The sequence below is a fragment of the Papio anubis genome, chromosome 3, assembly GCF_008728515.1.
Source record: "Papio anubis isolate 15944 chromosome 3, Panubis1.0, whole genome shotgun sequence".
NCBI lineage: Eukaryota > Metazoa > Chordata > Mammalia > Primates > Cercopithecidae > Papio > Papio anubis.
Genome location: NC_044978.1, coordinates 87040616 through 87058501, shown reverse-complemented (window position 1 = coordinate 87058501; position 17886 = coordinate 87040616). Strand labels below are relative to the sequence as shown.

At 35.3% G+C, this 17886-nt stretch overlaps 1 protein-coding gene and 1 long non-coding RNA gene across 9 annotated transcripts in view; one reads left to right on the top strand and one right to left on the bottom strand.

Moving 5' to 3' along the window:
* Window positions 1-17886, top strand: part of BANK1 (B cell scaffold protein with ankyrin repeats 1) — a 310335-nt gene that overhangs the window by 229990 nt on the left and 62459 nt on the right. The window lies entirely within an intron of this gene.
* The window catches only part of LOC103884527, a 114617-nt gene continuing 107860 nt past the window's right edge, over window positions 11130-17886 (bottom strand). For both annotated transcript variants that reach the window (XR_001902693.3, XR_001902686.3), the window contains one exon: window positions 11130-11205. This is a non-coding gene — a long non-coding RNA (uncharacterized LOC103884527). The remainder of the gene's footprint in view (window positions 11206-17886) is intronic.

Below are 17886 nucleotides of genomic sequence, written 5' to 3'. Positions count from 1 at the left end.
TCCTGGACTACTTCACAGCATAGTGGCTGGATTCTAAGGGTGAACATTCAGAGAGAGGGAGAGCAGCCAAAATTGTATCATTTCTATGACTTAGTTGCAGAAGTCATATAGAGGCAATCGTGCCCTTTGTTTTTAGTCAAGGTGATCACAAAGGTCCACGCCTTCTCAAGGAGAGAGAACATAAATACTTGCTATTGGTGGGAAGTAGCAAGGCTCTGGAAGAGCATGTGGAAGGAGAAGTAGAGGGGATGGGAAATATACATATGCACACACACAGATATAAATATGCACACACACAGATATAAATATGCATACACACAGATATAAATATGTAAATATATATTTCACTTGCATATATATTTACTTCTGTATTTATATGTGCCTATTTCATATTTAAATATATTTCATGTTTACATATGTATATGTACATATATGTATACATATGTATGTACATGTATGTATATATAACCTATTTGGGCTATGTAAAATGACAACCCGAGTCTGGCACTGCCTGTTCCTTTTTTTTTTTTTCCCACAGCAACTATAATCACCTGGCCTATTATATATTTATTTGTTAATCATCTATCTGACCTGCACTAGAGTGAATTACCACAGAGGCAGGAACTTCATCATATTTTATATACTGCTATATCCTTATTACCCAGAGCATTGCCTGGCACATAGCAGGTGCCCAATTTATTTGTTGAATGAATGAATGCATGTGTGAATAGATACAACCTATAATATCTAGGACTATAAATTCACCAGCATAAATGCTGGCTCTCAGGCTAGACTCTGAGGCATCAGGTAAATGAGGGGTTCATGACACTGTCTTCCATACATAGCACAATTTGCAGATGACAATGAATGTCATTGAGACTCTTGACACCTGCATTTCCAATCACATCAAAAATGTAACTTCTGTAACCACTTTTCTTCTGCAGTTTATTTATGTTTTCATCGACCAGCCTTTGCTAGAATCTTCGGCAGAGAGAATTTTTGGATGGCAGCTGTGAAGTATTATGAAAAACTCAGTGCCAGATGTAAGGATTTTATTTGCCTTTCACAAGACGGAATCTGTGAAGCCTCATAAAGTCATAGTTAATAAGTTGCCTGCTTTGCCTTAAGGTGGTTTCAGTAGCTCATAAAAGCATTTATTTCAGAAAGTATGAGAGTTGTTACTCACGAATATCTTTTGGCAGGTTAAGGGTCAAGTAAAAATCATGAGAAAAGACCTTGTGTGGTTTTAGAAAATTAAAGCCCTCAAAGCATAGAAAGCAATCAAAGATTATTATGTGCCTTTTGTCAGGTATGAGATATATTATATGAATCCCTATGACAAGTACCTCCACTGCTTTAGTTGTAAACACCTTATATTGAATACTAAGTGTAATATTCAGTCAGATCCTTGACACTAATATGTGGTCTCCTCCATAGACATCATTTTGGCTCTGATAAAACACTACCTAATAGCTAGAGTGGGAGTACAAAAATTAGAAAAGTCATTAATTACACAATGTTTCTGTGGTACGGCATTTAAAAAATCTTAACTTTTGATTACAGAAGACAAAAGAATAATATTAAATGCGAAAATAGATATTCGATGCCATCTGGGGAAAAACAAACTTCTCTATAATTAAAATGTTATCAAGAATATTTCTTTCTTTCTTTTTTTTTTTTTTTTTTTTTTTTTTTTTGACACAGAGTCTCGCTCTGTCGCTCAGGCTGGAGTTCAGTGGCGCGATAGAGGCTCACTGCAAGCTCCGCCTCCCGGGTTCACACCAATCCCCCTCCTCAGCCTCCCGGAGCAGCTGGGACTACAGACGCCCGCCACCACACCAGGCTAATTTTTTGTATTTTTAGTAGAGACGGGGTTTCACCGTGTTAGCTAGGATGGTCTCTATCTCCTGAACTCGGGATCCGCCCGTCTTCGGCCTCCAAAAGTGCTGGGATTAAAGGCGTGAGCCACCGCGCCCAGCCAAGTATATTTCCATTGAAGTCTTGAAAAGAAGCTTTTGTATAAGAATTGCAACATGACAATAATCTATGAATTCTCTAAATTTTTTTGTGTTATCAACATCCATCTGTGATCACATATAAGCATATGATAAATGATTTAAAAATTACATAATAAATGCATGAACAAAGATGCTGCTACTTGTTAACCATCAATAGGACTTGATTTTTCAATCCATTTTTTTAACTGAGAAATGAAAATACGTTTATTGATTAATTAAAAATAACAAACCCATTGTCCATTAATATAAGGAACATATTTTATGAAAAATAACTACATTTTCCAAAACCAAAAGATTAGTGGTAAGAATAGCATTATTTTACATTTTGGGAAATCTCTTTATTATTTAGATTAATAAAAAACAATTTAAGATTTAGATTAATAAAAAAAAAGTTGAATTCCCATGTCTGTGTCTGCATTCAGTCCATTGCATTCCATTGCAATTATTTTAAATAGATGAAGAAATTCTGGCATCATGCCAATAGAAGATTGCAAAAGCAAGAAATATTTTAATAGCCATTTCAGATAATTGTATGTATTATTTGATAACACATAAAAATTCAACAGTAGTAGTTTCCGTCATGACTATTGTTTTTTATAGTTACCCTGTGTGTGTGTGTGTGTGTGTGTGTGTGTGTGTGTGGTTAGAACACTTAAGATCTACTTTTTCAGCAAGTTCTGGAGTCTTAATGCACAGCATGATGATTATATTTAATACTTGTTATAACAATAATAGTTAATAATTTTAAGTATGCAATCCATTTTTAAGAAGTGGTTATGGATATGAATCATTAATTCCAAAAGTTCTGTGACGTAGCAGATAAGAGAGATGTAAACCTTGCCCTTGAAAACTTTATACTTCGCAGTTGGTTCTAGTGGGCATGGTGTGAGAGAATAGCTAAGAAGGATGGAAAGAACTGGTTAGCACATTGTTAGTTTTTTTCATTCGTGGAAAATAGACATCTTTGGTTGAAACGTCAGTAAATGAGTTCACTAACACCGTTATTATTATTTGCATTATGATAGAAAATATTTATTGAGCATTTACAATGAGCAAGGAACATATTAAGTGCTTTATATATATATTAATGCATTTACTCATCAAAACATTCTTTTGAGGCAGGTACTGTTAATACCCCATTTTACAGATAAGCAAACTGAGGGACAGAAAATGTAAGTGTTTGCCCAATGTCACAGAATTAACCAATGGCACAGTCAGGAATTAAACTTGGCTATTGGCTCCAGAATTCATTCTCTCAACCACACTTGTATTTCTTCAAAAAAGCACAACATTGCCTATAAAGAAAAAATGTAAGTTTTCATCGAGAATATAATAATGGAAATCTGGAATGCCATCAGGTATTGGGGCACAAGAACTACAATGCAGTTTCAGAGATTGGCATACACTACTACACTTTACCTGGACACGAAATGGCTTTTCCCTCATTGTATAATGCTAATTATGTCTAATCTATGCCAAGAACTAGTTCATCTAATCCTTGAAACAACCAAAGAAACAGATGAAAACTAGTTCCGAGAAAGGTTAAATAACTTGTTCATCATCAATCATCAGGAGCCACTTTGAATTTAGGATATCTAACTTTAACTAAGTCTTTATTTTTAATCTCTGTTCTCATGTTTCTCCCTCATGGATGCACAATAAAATTCCCAGCAGACTATTAATAAATGCCATTGAATGGGTCTCACCTCTAGAGATTCTAACTTAATTGGTTTTGAGTGGGTCTTGGGAATAGGTAGTTCATAAAATCTCCCCACACAAATTTAATGTGCATTCAGGGCAAAGAACCACTACACTGTCTGATGCTGTTCCTCATCTTAAAATTGTCTTTGGTATCAGCCTCCTAAAACACCACAATCTAGATTATTCTTTCCAGGATGGCATAAGGTATGAACAGGAAACTTATGTGATTGGAAACCTTACATGTTTTCTTATATGGGTTTTAAGATACAGGGCATGGATGTTAAATGTGAAATGGCTTTCTTTACGCATTCACAAACAATTAGATAGTTCTGGGTAGGATTTCATAATTTTTAATTCCATTTTTTTCTCACCTTCATGACAGATAATCTTTCACAAGATATGATCTATTTAATTTGATGGCCGTTACTGTAATTTTATCTTTAGTAAACCTGGCCCACACTTGTTTAGCTAGTGCAGTTCTGATTCACAAAAGCATAACATAGGGGTCACCTGAATCACGCCACATGTGTCTCATTAATCTACAGTCTGGATGGCAATGAAGATTTGTCAACTTGTTATGCAAAAGAACATCTTTTCTGTGGCCTGTATTTATTTCTTTTTAAAAGTAAAAGAAAAAGAAAGGAAACATTTAGCTAGTGGGCAAGTCTGAAAAATAATACTATCTTAATGGTATATATGTGTGTATATATATACAGAGAGAGAGAGTCCCTAAAATAGAATTCCCGACATCTGGATCACAATGTGTTAGGTACCTAAAAAAAATGAAAATGCATACCTGGGCAGCTTTTTTTTGATGAGGTAAAAAGAATTAGATAAAACAAGCACAGATCAACAACTCTGTTTTAGCAAATGAGCATTAGTAGGCTTTGTGCTAGAAGAGTTATACTGATTACAAAAGTTTGTCAAACAGCAATTGGGTATTATGTTCAAGAGACAAATCAGTGCTAGAAGTCTAAGTTCTTTGGCCATTTTTGAAATGTTGGCTAAAAATTCAGAAAATAAGAAAGAAAACAAGGATATAAAATTTGCTGTGGTAATGGGGGGCCAGGGAAACAAGGTAATCTGAAGCCACAAATTAAAATGAGTTTTAACTTTTCTGTCACAAAACTTAGACAAATGTAAAAATAATGTGTGGAATTTTACTTTTCCCTTTTTAGTACATCTGTAAGAAAATAGCTAAAAATCTACCTGACGAAAAATGTTTCTCCTCTGAAAAGGGTAACATGTTCTAGAAAATGCAACTGCTGTAAATAAAGACAGTGATATAAAGACTTTTCTGTATTTCTATTGATCAGGAATATTCAGAATCATATTTTAATGTCCTTGAAGTCATAATGGTCATCCTTCATCCTGAACTGTATCACATGATTTTAAATGATTACTAAATTTTGTTGAATTAATTCCATAATTTTCTCACTTATTCCAACTCTGTAGAATATAACACTATTAGTCAAAGCTAGAGGGTATGAATTTCAAATACACTTTTACCACCAACATAAATTTTTAAACTTTCATTTTCATTTATAGAGTAGAAGAACTTTAAACTGTAGTCAAATATGATTTCTTCATTGAGTAAGAAGTTTCATTTCCCAATATCTATTATCTTTTATGTCTCTTATGTGTCATCTGCCCACAGTGCAGATGGTTTTGACAGGGAAAGATAGCACCATGTTGTCGTACAAAGAGACGTGGACTTAGATTAGAGACATGTGAATCCCAATGCCCTAAATTATCCTAGATTCGAATCTCTGCTTTACATACTGTAAACTATAGACAAGCCAACATCTCTTCATCTTAATGTCTTCACCTATAGGACCCTCCGTGCCTGCCTTGCTGGATTCATATGAGGATCACGATATAGATGAAACGCCTTTGAAAAACATGAATTGTTCTATAAATAAACAGAACTGTAACAAGGTCTTACATCATGAATCTGCATCTCTCCTTATTTAAAAGCAAAACAGAGAGTACTGTTGCTAGCTGGGTATCACATATATCTTAGAAAGGAGTTGTAAATAAAATTGTAATTGCAAGAAACTCAGTTCATCTAGTGACCATGAACAAATCATTTCTCTGTCATCCCATTTGTGATATGAGTATAGTAAAAGGTAATATTGCTTCAGGTAGATTTAGAAGGAATAGCCAGACACATTTTAGCTCTATCCTACCAAGGAGAAACAGCCCATTAAGTTATCAAACTATATTACTGTGAAACTTATTTTTTCTTACTTGTAACATTTTCAGCTTACAACATTTTTTTTGAAAGACTGGGCCTAAAGCAACATTCTCTGATTATAACATGTCTCCATTCACCCCATTTTTTATTTCTCAGAACAAAAGAAACATTTCTGAGATACTTTTACCACATTTGTATCCAAGCCAGATGTCAAAATGTAGCTGTCTCCTGTCTCTCAAAAAACACGTAGCTCCTGTGCAGGCAGGTTCAGCAGAGAAAAATGAACAGGGATGCCTGAAGTCATGTTCCCTAAAGTTCACCTGTTTAATCTGGCCCCTGGCTCCAGTACCTCCATCAGCACTCCTCTATTGGCATCCATATGATATGGTTTTATAACGTCTTACTTGTGCTTTCAAATGCCAGTATTGCTGTTGCCCATCTCTTCTTTGGGGATTGAGAGAAGGCCTTCTGTTTTTTTCATAATTCAGACAACAGTCAATACCGTACTTATCCCCATGGGTGCTGCGTGGGCAGCTTTGACAGACAGCCTGGCTCCTGCTGCCTGACTTGGGTGTTGGAAAGTGGTGAGGAAAGAACTATACAACTGGGCTTTCGCCATGCCCCATTGGCAGGTATCTGTTTCCCCTACCCTCTAGTCAATGTGGCCGACTTGTTTCCCAACTGAGCATGGCCTATACACTCTCATATCCACACCTTGATTATTTTAATTATGTTGCTTTGACTGCCCAGATGCCCTACCTCTGACTCTACTTATACTTTTGAATATTTTATTGTCTTTCAAAGATGTCTCAAATGCTGCCACCCTGAGGCTTGCACATTCTTGCAAAATGTTGTCAGCTGTCTCTCTTATGAACATGATTCTTGATTTATAGTAACTGTTAGATGACTTGCCACATTCCTCCTTGTAAATGCTTGCTTACTTATTTTCCTCATTGTTTGGCCACTCCACTGAAAGATACTAGTTGTGTAACCTTGGAAAAGTGATTTAACCCCATTGTGCCTTTTTTTCATTCATTAAATGAGGATTAAAAATAGTAAACCTACCTCATAAAATTGTTTTAAAATTAAATGTTAGTATAAGTACAGAACTTAGACCAGTGACTGGTATACAGTAAATGTTATGTGAGTTATTGTTTTTATAATATTATTATGTATATCATATGAATTATACATATGGATGTGCATGTCTGTGTTTTCTAAGAGAAACTTAACTTATCCTTCCTTATATTCTCATTTGCCTAACCTACTCTCTGATATTTAGTAGATTCTGAATAAATGCTTTTGAATAAGTAAATTAAAAATTGAAGTCCTTGACTGGGCACGGTGGCTCACCCCTGTAATCCCAGCGCTTTGGGAGGCCAGGCAGGTGGATCACGAAGTCAGGAGATCTAGACCTTCCTGGCTAACACAGTGAAACCCCATCTCTACTAAAAATACAAAAAATTAGCCAGGCGTGGTGGTGGGTGACTGTAGTCCCAGCTACTCAGGAGGCTGAGGCAGGAGAATGGCGTGAACCTGGGAGATGAAGCTTGCAGTGAGCCTAGATCGCACCTCTGTACTCCAGCCTGGGCAACAGAGCAAGACTCTGTCTCAAAAACAAACAAACAAACCAATTGTTCTTTTTCCATTCCTTCAATTCTCAAGAGATTGAGCTTTGCCTGAACAGAGTTGACATTGCTTTAGTTTGATGAATTTCTTTTTTTTTTTTTTTTTGGAATGGAGTTTTGCTTTTGTCAGCCAGGCTGGAGTGCAATGGCGCCATCTGGGCTCACTGCAACCTCCGCCTCCTGGGTTCCAGCAGTTCTCCTGCCTCAGCCGCCCCAGTAGCTGAGATTAAAGGTGCCCGCCATCATGCCTGGCTAATTTTTGTGTTTTTAGTAGAGACGGGGTTTCACCACGTTGGCCAGGCTGGTCTCGAACTCCTGACCTCAGGTGATCCACCCACCTCGGCCTCCCAAAGTGCTGGGATTACAGGCATGAGCCAACATGCCTAGCAACTTTTTAGTGTAAAACAAATCATTATAAAACCAATATATCTACAAATACGGGGCATAATAATTACTTTTTTATTCATTCACTTAGTTTATCACTTAATTCACGTTATTCATTCACTTAGTTAATAAATGCAAATTCCAGATAAAGTAACTGAATCTTTACTGTTTTAATTACATGATTTGTAACAATGTAAAATTGTTCAAATATCTAAACAAAATGTTAATAGAGCATGATAAGAAACTAGAGAACTCAGAGTTTCAATATTATGTTTATATGTGCAATTTTACCTTAAATAGTTTCAGAAGCACTTTCAAACAAAATAAATAGCATGAAATCCTCTCTTAGGAGTTTTGTTTTTAATTTAAAGAAATTGTTTTAAACTTACACATATCTTACTATGAAATCATCCTTCCATCCAATGCCTCCACCTTACCTTCTGGAAATGAATAGCTTTCTACATTTGGAACAAGGAAAATCCCCCCAAAGATATGTAATGCTAAAGCTGAAGGTATACTGTAGTAAACAGATTTATTCAAACTTCGCTTAAGGCATTCACAGGAGTTGCTTCTAAATTAAAATTAATATTAGACACTCCCTGATTTCAATTTGACTAGTCCTGATTTCTTTTAGGCAATGGCTATGAAGATTAGAAATTATTTTCACAAGTGACTGAAATCTACCTAGTAAATCACTTGAAGTTTTAAATGCTAAGCTATCACTTCACAATAAGGAGGTATATTGCGGGAAGTCAGGGACCCCAAACGGAGGGACCGGCTGAAGCCATGGCAGAATATAAACTGTGAAAATTTCATGGACATTTATTAGTTCCCCAAATTAATAATTTTGTGATTTCTTACTCCTGTCTTTACTGCAATCTCTGAACATAAATTGTGAAGATTTCATGGACATTTATCACTTCCCCAATCAATACTCTTATAGTTTCCTATGCCTGTCTTTGCTTTAATCTCTTAATCCCATCATCTTTGTAAGCTGAGGATGTATGTCACCTCAGGACCCTGTGATGATTGCGTTAACTGCACAAATTGTTTGTAAAACCTGTGTGTTTGAACAAGATGAAATCTGGGCACCCTGAAAAAGAACAGAATAACAGCGAGGTTCAGGGAACAAGGGAGGTAACCATAAGGTCTGACTGCCTGCAGAGCCAGGCAGAACAGAGCCATATTTTTCTTATTGCAGAAAAAGAGTAAGAGAAATATGGCTGAATTATTTTCCCAGTAAGGAATTACCCTGGGAAGGGAATGCATTCCCAGGGGGAGACTATGGACAGCTGCTCTGAGGGTGTCTGCCTTATGCAGTTGAAGATAAGGGGTGAAATACACCCTAGTCTCCTGCAGCACCCTCAGGCTTGCTAGGATTAGGAAATTCTAGCCTGGCAAATTGTAGTCAGACCGGTTCTCTGCTCTTGAACCCTGTTTCCTGTTAAGATGTTTACCAATGACAATGTGTGCACAGTGGGACATGGAACCTCATTAGTAATTCTAATTTCGCCCTGGCCTTGTGGCCTTACTCTGCCCTTCTGCCCTTGTGATTTTTTATTGCCATTTGAAGCATGTAATCTCTGTGACCCACTCCCTATTCGTACACTCCTCCCCTTTTGAAATCCCTAATAAAAACTTGCTGGTTTTGTGGCTCGGGGGCATCACAGAACCTACCACTAGGTGATGTCACCCCCAGAGACCCAGCTGTAAAGTTTCTCTCTTTTATGCTCTTTCTCTTTATTTCTCAGACCAGCTGACACTTAGGGAAAATAAAAAAGAACCTATGTTGAAATATTGGGGGCTGGTTCCCCTGATAGTGGTATGCAGTTCTCAGGGACAGAATGAAGTCAGATGAGGCTGATTGTGCAGTACTGATAGAATATGAAAGCAACACCCCTCGTGCCTTGGGTAGGGCCTCACAAAATAAAATTTCATATCATAGATTAAAAACTTTTGGATTTCTGGGATGAAGAAAAGGAAGTTTACCTTCCAACGTGAGCTTATTAATTTTATTGATTCCCTTCTATTTTGATTTTACATGCAGGTGTGGGGGGAAATATGTTTCTTTAATAACAATATTGTTTCTTCTACCAGAAAAATTTTCCATTTTATTTCACCTTAAATACACTGCAAATTTATATTTTAAGAGGTTCATTTTTTATCAACTTATCACATTTATTCTACTATAGATTTTTGCTGGTTTGGGTTCATGAAATGTGTTTCTTGTCTAGAAATAATTTTTTAATAGGTCTGTATTTAGATAAGATCTAATTGTGTACTTCCTGCTGATAAACTCATCAAAGTTCAGTGAAACATAAAGGCCTTCTGATAACTGATATGAATGGAATCTGGCAAACTGATGTCTTTTAATAAGGAAAATTATTCATTAAGGATATATATGTGTGTCTTCTAGTTTTCTTTATTTTTTTAAACATGAGACACTTCTCTGCTCAATGATACATGCATTCTTACAAGTTAAATTTCATAATTTAAATGTAAAATTGTAAAGGGAAAAGAAATACTTAGGGTACTATGGTGTGTTGCATTGTATCAAATATAATATTGAATACCCTTGTGAAGGTACATTTGCATACTTTTATCTATCTTAACTTACTCCACAGGAACAACCTCCGCTGGATATTACTGGCCCTTAAGTTGAAGGCTTCAGGCTAAAAATTTTATTTCCCAACCATGTTTTCATTGAATTTACAATTCACATTTTCCATTTTTAGGTCTTTTATGTTTTAAACACTTTGGTCCAAAAAAAATCAACTCTCTTAATTCTGTACTTGGAAGGGAGGGATTATTCCAGGCATAGGAACATCTACTGGAAATAGATTTGCAACAATATAAACTTTAAGACTCTGTTTAATTTGTCAAATAACACTTATTTTCTGATAGTAATAATAGAAACTTAAAAGGTCTTTGGTTTCATTTGTCAAATAACACTTATCTAACAACTAAAGAGTATAATCTGTGTGGGAAATTGCTAGGTGTTCAAGTAGTGTTATATGTTTGCTGCTAGCTTGGATTTTAGAAGTCACTTGCTCCGCTGTGTTTAGATAAATGCAATGTCCAAAAACTTGTGACGATGACAATTCTAGTCTTTTATTACTCAGCTTGTTTTTGTTTGTTTGTTTTATGATTTGGTTTTCTTTGACCCGTACTCAAATTATCAAAGATTTGGAAGAAAGAACCAAGAAAAGTTGCCTCTTAGTAATAGTCAACATAAATGTAAACCTGGGTTCCTCTTCACTAACTTCAATCTGCCAACCTGGAAACACATAAATTCATTCATTATTTAGTTTCTATGTAGTTTTTTTTTTCCCCAAATTAAAGCAACCTTTTGAACAATTATATTGAGATATTCAAAGTAGCAAGATGATTTGTACTGTGGACATAGTGTTACTTTGTATTTCCTCTACAGACTTTTATTAACATGTGATTTTGAAACTGAAACTGATTTCAAGATTTTAGAATGCTCAAAAGCAAAGTTTTTTGCTACTGTCTGATATACCCTGTTGTTGTAGGAATAGAAAACCTGAGTTACGTTCTGAATGCAGCAATTGTAGATTCGTGTATTGAGCCAAGTTCCTTAATCAATTATTCGCTATTCTCTAGTATACTCTGTAACTCATCCATACCCAATTTCTTTTTCCCTATGCTTGGTGCTCCTGGAATGAAACACCCTTCTGAGTCAGCACTGGTCGTCTCTTACATCAGTTTATGCTGAGAGAAGGCAAACTAGTCTTAATGTTAGCCTAAAGAATTTCTTGTTATAATATCAACATTATAAAATCAAATGTAAGCTATTTGGGGTTTAAACCCCTTGTAGAATCATGTGAGAGTCTTCTGTCCCCAACCTTGCTGATGTTCAGCTCTTAGAGTACCTTTCATGTCATAGTCTGTAGGAATGGTGGCCCCAGGAAAATTTCCATGTACTGCCCTGCTTAATTTCTACTAGTTCAAATGGTCCACTATTGACCCGTCATCACATCTGTCATGTGATTTCTCACACCTGAAAATAGAGATTTTTTTTTAAAAAAATCATAGTAAGCTATGAAAAGGAGGAGGTCTTTATTTTTAATCTTTTGAAGATTTGGAGGTCTTCATTTTTAATCTTTATATTCCAATTTGAACACATCTGATCTTAACATTATAATTGAATACAAAATTTTACATAAACACAATTTGGTAATACTAAAAAAAGGGCAACATAAAAATTATTTTTTAGCAAAATGAGAATTTTAAGGCAGATAATAGAGATAATTTTCTAGTGCTTTCTATGTACCAAGCTCTGTGCTAAGCACTTGGTATGTCCTATTTAATTTTCACAAAAACTCTGTGAGATAAGGTACATTTATGGTGATTTTCACATCCAGAGAGACGAAGAGAGAAGAATGTCCTTAAGTTCATGTAATTAATAAGGCAAAGAGTAAGATTTGAATCCAAATCTGTCTGACAATATCCCTAATCTCAAACTCTTAACCTGTATAACCTAAAGATGTTTAAATGGGATATTTAATAGCAGTATCAGTTATGATTATCATCATCATCATAATTGAGATACATCTAATACTCCATAACTAGGGTATAGTAAAAAATGTTGACTTCACTCTTCCTGTCAAAATGTACATCTTCTCCCAAAATCTACCTGCTTCTTTGATTGGGTAACTTTGTTCTTTGCCTTTTGCATATGTCCTGCTCAACTTTGCTTTTGCTTGCTCCATTCTCCTTACCAAGAAAACCCACATCGTTCCCTTCTCCACCAACTCATGTACTGTCTATTCATCCATTAGAAAAATAAACATGCATTAGCTACTGGAACCATATTCAGAATTTATCTCTTAGATTCTACTCATCCTTCTAAACTCAGGCCTAATTATTCCAAGTAGAATTATTACAACTTTACTCTCTATTGCACTCTTTAGTAAAACTAGTCAAATTTAGTCAAAATTAAAGGATTATAATTACTGCATGGTTGTCACTTTGATTTTCCCAGCTAAATATTCAGCATCCTGGGAGTATTTCACATCTCTTGTATACCCCTGGAAACTTGCCTAGTATTATAGTATTATACACACAGAAAATATTTACAAGGTATTTTTGACTAATTTAGCAGCATTGGTGTTCTCATGCCTAAAAATGTTAGATGGCATGTCTGAAGTACATACTAAGAATTTCCCGGGGCTCAGTTTTTGCATGTTTTGGTAAAGCTATCTGCACCAGAAATTCATTCTTAATATCTTATTCCAGGTGTTTTATCTGAGTTCTGAATACCATTCTGAAATCAAGGAAGGCAAATTCAGGATGAGCCTGTCTTTTAGCTTTGACCTTTGACTTATATAATTATATTATCTTTCTGACTATCTCTGACATTTTTCTACATTTCTTGTTTCCTTTTATACTAAATTCCTTCTTTTTCCTATCTTCTCACCATCCAACTTCATTTCTAAATGATAGACATAACTATGTGGCTTTTGTTTGATTTTAGTGTATTGTTTAGGAGTGTCTAATACCCAATTAATTAGTTTAATTACATGGCAGGCTTATTTAAATTTTTTTAATTTTTATAAAGGAATATAGTCATATTTGAATAAATATAATTTATAGATTGAAATTCAGTAGCTTCTATCTATGCAATTTCTTGGTGTCTTTTTGACTTAATTTTGACTTTGTACTTCGTTATTCTGCAATTTAATTCTTACTGATCAAATTAATAGTTTACTTGATCACTATACAACTACCTACCTTCTGCCTTCCAAATTGGTAAGTACCATAACTTCATAAAGAAATTGAAAGAGTCACCATTTTATAGTTACATTCCCACTCCAAATTTAATTTCAAATATTCCAGAAAGCAATGCAAAGAAGACCTAAGATGTAGATTAAATTGACCTCAAAATTCTCATCTCAAATTACATAGAAAATGTGATTTTAATCAGTGTCTTTATCTCTAAATAACAAAAGTTCTTTGGAGGAGTGTCCTGGAAAAGACATTTATAAACATTAGTACTGGTTACCAGACAGTGAACTGAGCAGAAACTTACATGCCTTGTTTGACCCCTTTCCTCCAGCCTTTGGCATCGAAGCTGTGAAAAATCGTGTCCATACTCTCTCCTGGATATTTCTTATATTTGCGTTCTCCAGTAAATATTTTATTCCACTAATCCTCATTACCCTTTGCTTTGACTATCAGTATAGCCCTTCTCCCTATTACCCACTGTTACTAGAATTATTATTCTAAAATACAAGCAGGAACATGCTACCTTCCACTTCTTAAGAAACAATTACATACTCCAAAGTCGTTCAAACTTTATAAAATAAAACCTTAATGCACCAACACATCTTCACACTCAAATATATCCTTCCATGAAACTTAACCAAACCAACTGAAACCATCCACCAAGTCTTCTTGCTGTTTTGTTCATGGTCTCCCATTGGCCACTAATATTTCATCCTTTTCTTTGCAGAGTAAAACTCACTTATATTTTAAGACTCAGAATTAATATCATCTATTCTGTGAAATTTTCTATCCCGCCCACTCACTGGAAATGGTTGCATGTTTCTATCTTACAGTATTTTGCAAGCATATGCATATTTTAAATGCATGTTTCATTTTGCCTAATCTGTATTATTTGTCTTCCCCGCTAATTATAAAATATTGGAAGTTGGGGATCATGAAACCTTCATATGTGGGTATCCTGTATTTCCTGATATAGTGTTTTGTGCATGTGAACTCCGGATGTTATCACCTTCCATCTCCATAGCCCTTACTTGTAATGAAGCACTCTTCAACATTTTTTATTCATTTTTGAAAAATCAAATCTGAAGCAAAATTGTCCTATATCCCCTCTTCACATACGGCTCCTGAAAAGACACTCTATACATGATGCATTGGATTTATCACCCTCATTTAACATTTTTAAGCTTCATCAATCCAGTATGAATTCACCCAATTCCATTGTAATTTCCATCACCAGGGTCACCAGTGACTTGGACTGGAACACCTGATTAACTATTTTCAGGACTTTTCTTTTTCACACTTGTTGATGCATTTAACATTTGTGATTTACTTAAAACCCTCTCTTCTGATTTTTCAGACATATCTCTCTTCAGGTTTTTCCCTTTGCTTATGTAACTGTTTTCTTCTAATATCCTTTTCTGGATCCTAGAATCTAGACCTCAGAAAAGCTTGGAGCTAAAGACATGCCCACGAATAATAAGGATAGAGATATAAATTAAGGGCAGCAGAGTGGATAAGATGACTCTTATCCACTGTGGATAAGAATGGATACAGGGAGAGTGCATTCTGTATAAAGAGGGGGACAAAGATGAACCCAGGAAAAGGAAATTTATGAAGATAGTTGGCCAGTGCAGACCATAGACTACATTTAAAAACAACTTTTTCCTGGGAAAATACTCAAATTATTACAAGTGTTAGTGTGACACATTGTTTTAATATTCTATCAGTGTATGAAAAACAGAATAAATGAGTTGTTATCTACAGGTTCTTTTCAGACTTGGGGTTCCATCATTTTAAATGAAGATGGTTATTTTTCATATTTTAGTTACAGTCTTAACAAAGAACTGGATTTTAATTTTATTCCATTTTAGTGACAGAGATGGTCAGAGGCAAATCAAGCATTTGACCCAATAAAGGTGCTGACACCTCACAGATACAGCCACAACTATGATGGGTTTGAAACAGAGTATTAAAATAGGGCTAGAATATCTTTTAAAAGGGCAGGTCCTCAAGTCTGATATTCATAATTGTAGTTATCCCATGGGCTGTGATGTGCTTTATAAAACCTGGTAAAAATCACTCATAATCAACACTGTGGAAAGTTGTGCAAGAGTTGAGGAAATTACAATATCTTCAGAATCTCATAAAATGATTTGGAAACCAACTGTCCTATGAAGATTGTTTTTATTCACTTCCTCAAAATCAGAATATTATGATCAATTTGTACAGGACCAGATGTCAAAGCCATGTGGAGCCTCATATACCTCAGTCAACAAGACATTCTCTTTTTAGTTTATCTTTGATAATGAATGATTTTAATTTTATTACATTAAACATTCTGTTCTACAAGGACTATCTGTGGGTTGAAATATTACATTAAGCATGTTCAACGAATAGATTCTGTCATTTAATCTTTCATTTAGAGAAGTGGGAATCAATGTAACTGTCAAGATAATTTTTTAATCCAATCTCCAAACCCAAAAGCAAATGAATAAAACTTTTGCTTTGATCATCTCTTTCTTTCCTTCCTTCCTTTCTTTCTTCTTTCTTTCTTTCTCTCTCTCCCTTTCTTTCTTTTCTTTCTTTCTTTCTTTCTTTCTTTCTTTCTTTCTTTTCTTTCTTTCTTTCTTTCTCTTTCTTTCTTTCCTTCTTTCTTTCTTTCCCTTCCTTCCTTCCTTCCTTTCTTTTTCTTTCTTTCTTTCTTTCTTTCTTTTCTTTTGACAGAGTCTCGCTCCGTTGGCCAGGCTGGAGTGCAGTGGCACAATCTGGGCTCACTGCAACCTCTGTGTCTTGGGCTCAAGCAGTTCTCCTGCCTCAGCCTCCCAAGTAGCTGGGATTACAAGGGTGTGCCACCAGGCCCGGCTACTTTTTGTATGTTTAGTAGAGACAGGATTTCACCATGTTGGCCAGGCTGGTCTTGAACTCTTGACCTCAGGTAATCCACCGTGCCCAGCCTGCTTTGATCATCTATTTCTTAATACTCTATTTCAACTCTAAGGACTGAGTTTGTTGTTGTGAAATAAATAAAATATTGTATTCTAATAACTTTTTGTTTGTCTTCCTCTTCCATTACAAATGTGGTTATTTTTTAAAATGGGAAATATATCTCTTTTTCTATTTTCAACTTACCTTCCCCAGTAGTTAACAGAGTATTTAGCAGATAGTAGGCCTACAAAAATATTTGACAAATGAATGAAGGAAACCATGCTTGCTTAAAAGTAGATGTATATCTTAGATGAAGGAAGATCAAATATGCAGATTACATTTATTGAGCAGTTACTATGTGGTAGATGTGATATGTGTCTTGCTTACATTATTCTGATTTAATTCTCCCATCAAACTGATGGCATAGATATTACTATCCACATTTTGCAGGATATAATATTGAGGCTTAGAGTTAAGTGTCTGGCCTAATGTCGCACAGGTAGTATATGATAGAGATGTGATTTGTACTTAAATTGACTCCATAGTCTGTGTTCTGTCTACTCCACCACACAGCCAAGGATTAAAGTATTAGATGTCAGAATGCCATGAGACTCAACTCTGAAGCCATCATTGATTTTATTGAAGAATTATTAATATATTATTAGATCCAGCATGTTTTTCAAAATAAATACTATTGTAAGTGTAGGGAACCCAAGTAAGAAGCATCGGGTTTTTAGCATAAATATTTCTTTTTTTTTTTTTTTTTTTTTTTAATTTATTTATTATTATACTTTGTTGTAGGGTATAATGTGTGCATAACATGGTGTTTGTACATATGTATACTTGAAAGAAGTATAGTTCTGCACCCATCAACTCGTCATTTACATCAGTATAACTCCCACGTAATCCTCCCCCCTCCCTCCTCCCATGATAGGCCCTGGAGGATGCCCCCTTCCTGAGTCCAAGGTCTGTTGTTCAGTTCCCACCCATGAGTGAGAACATGTGTTTGCTCGTTCTGATAGTTTGCTGTTATCACCGATGTTTCAGGCTGTATCCATGTCCCTACAAAGGATCTGCACTATCCTTTTTTATATACGGTTAGTATTCCATGGTGTATATGTGCCACATTTTCTTAATCCAATCTTGTCACTGATGGACATTTAACATCTCCAATGCCCTTTAAGGCTGTGAATAGTGCTGCAATAAACATACGCAGGCATGTGTCTTTAGAGGCAATTATAACTTTTGCATATCCCAGTAATGGATGGTTGGGTCACAGGCCATC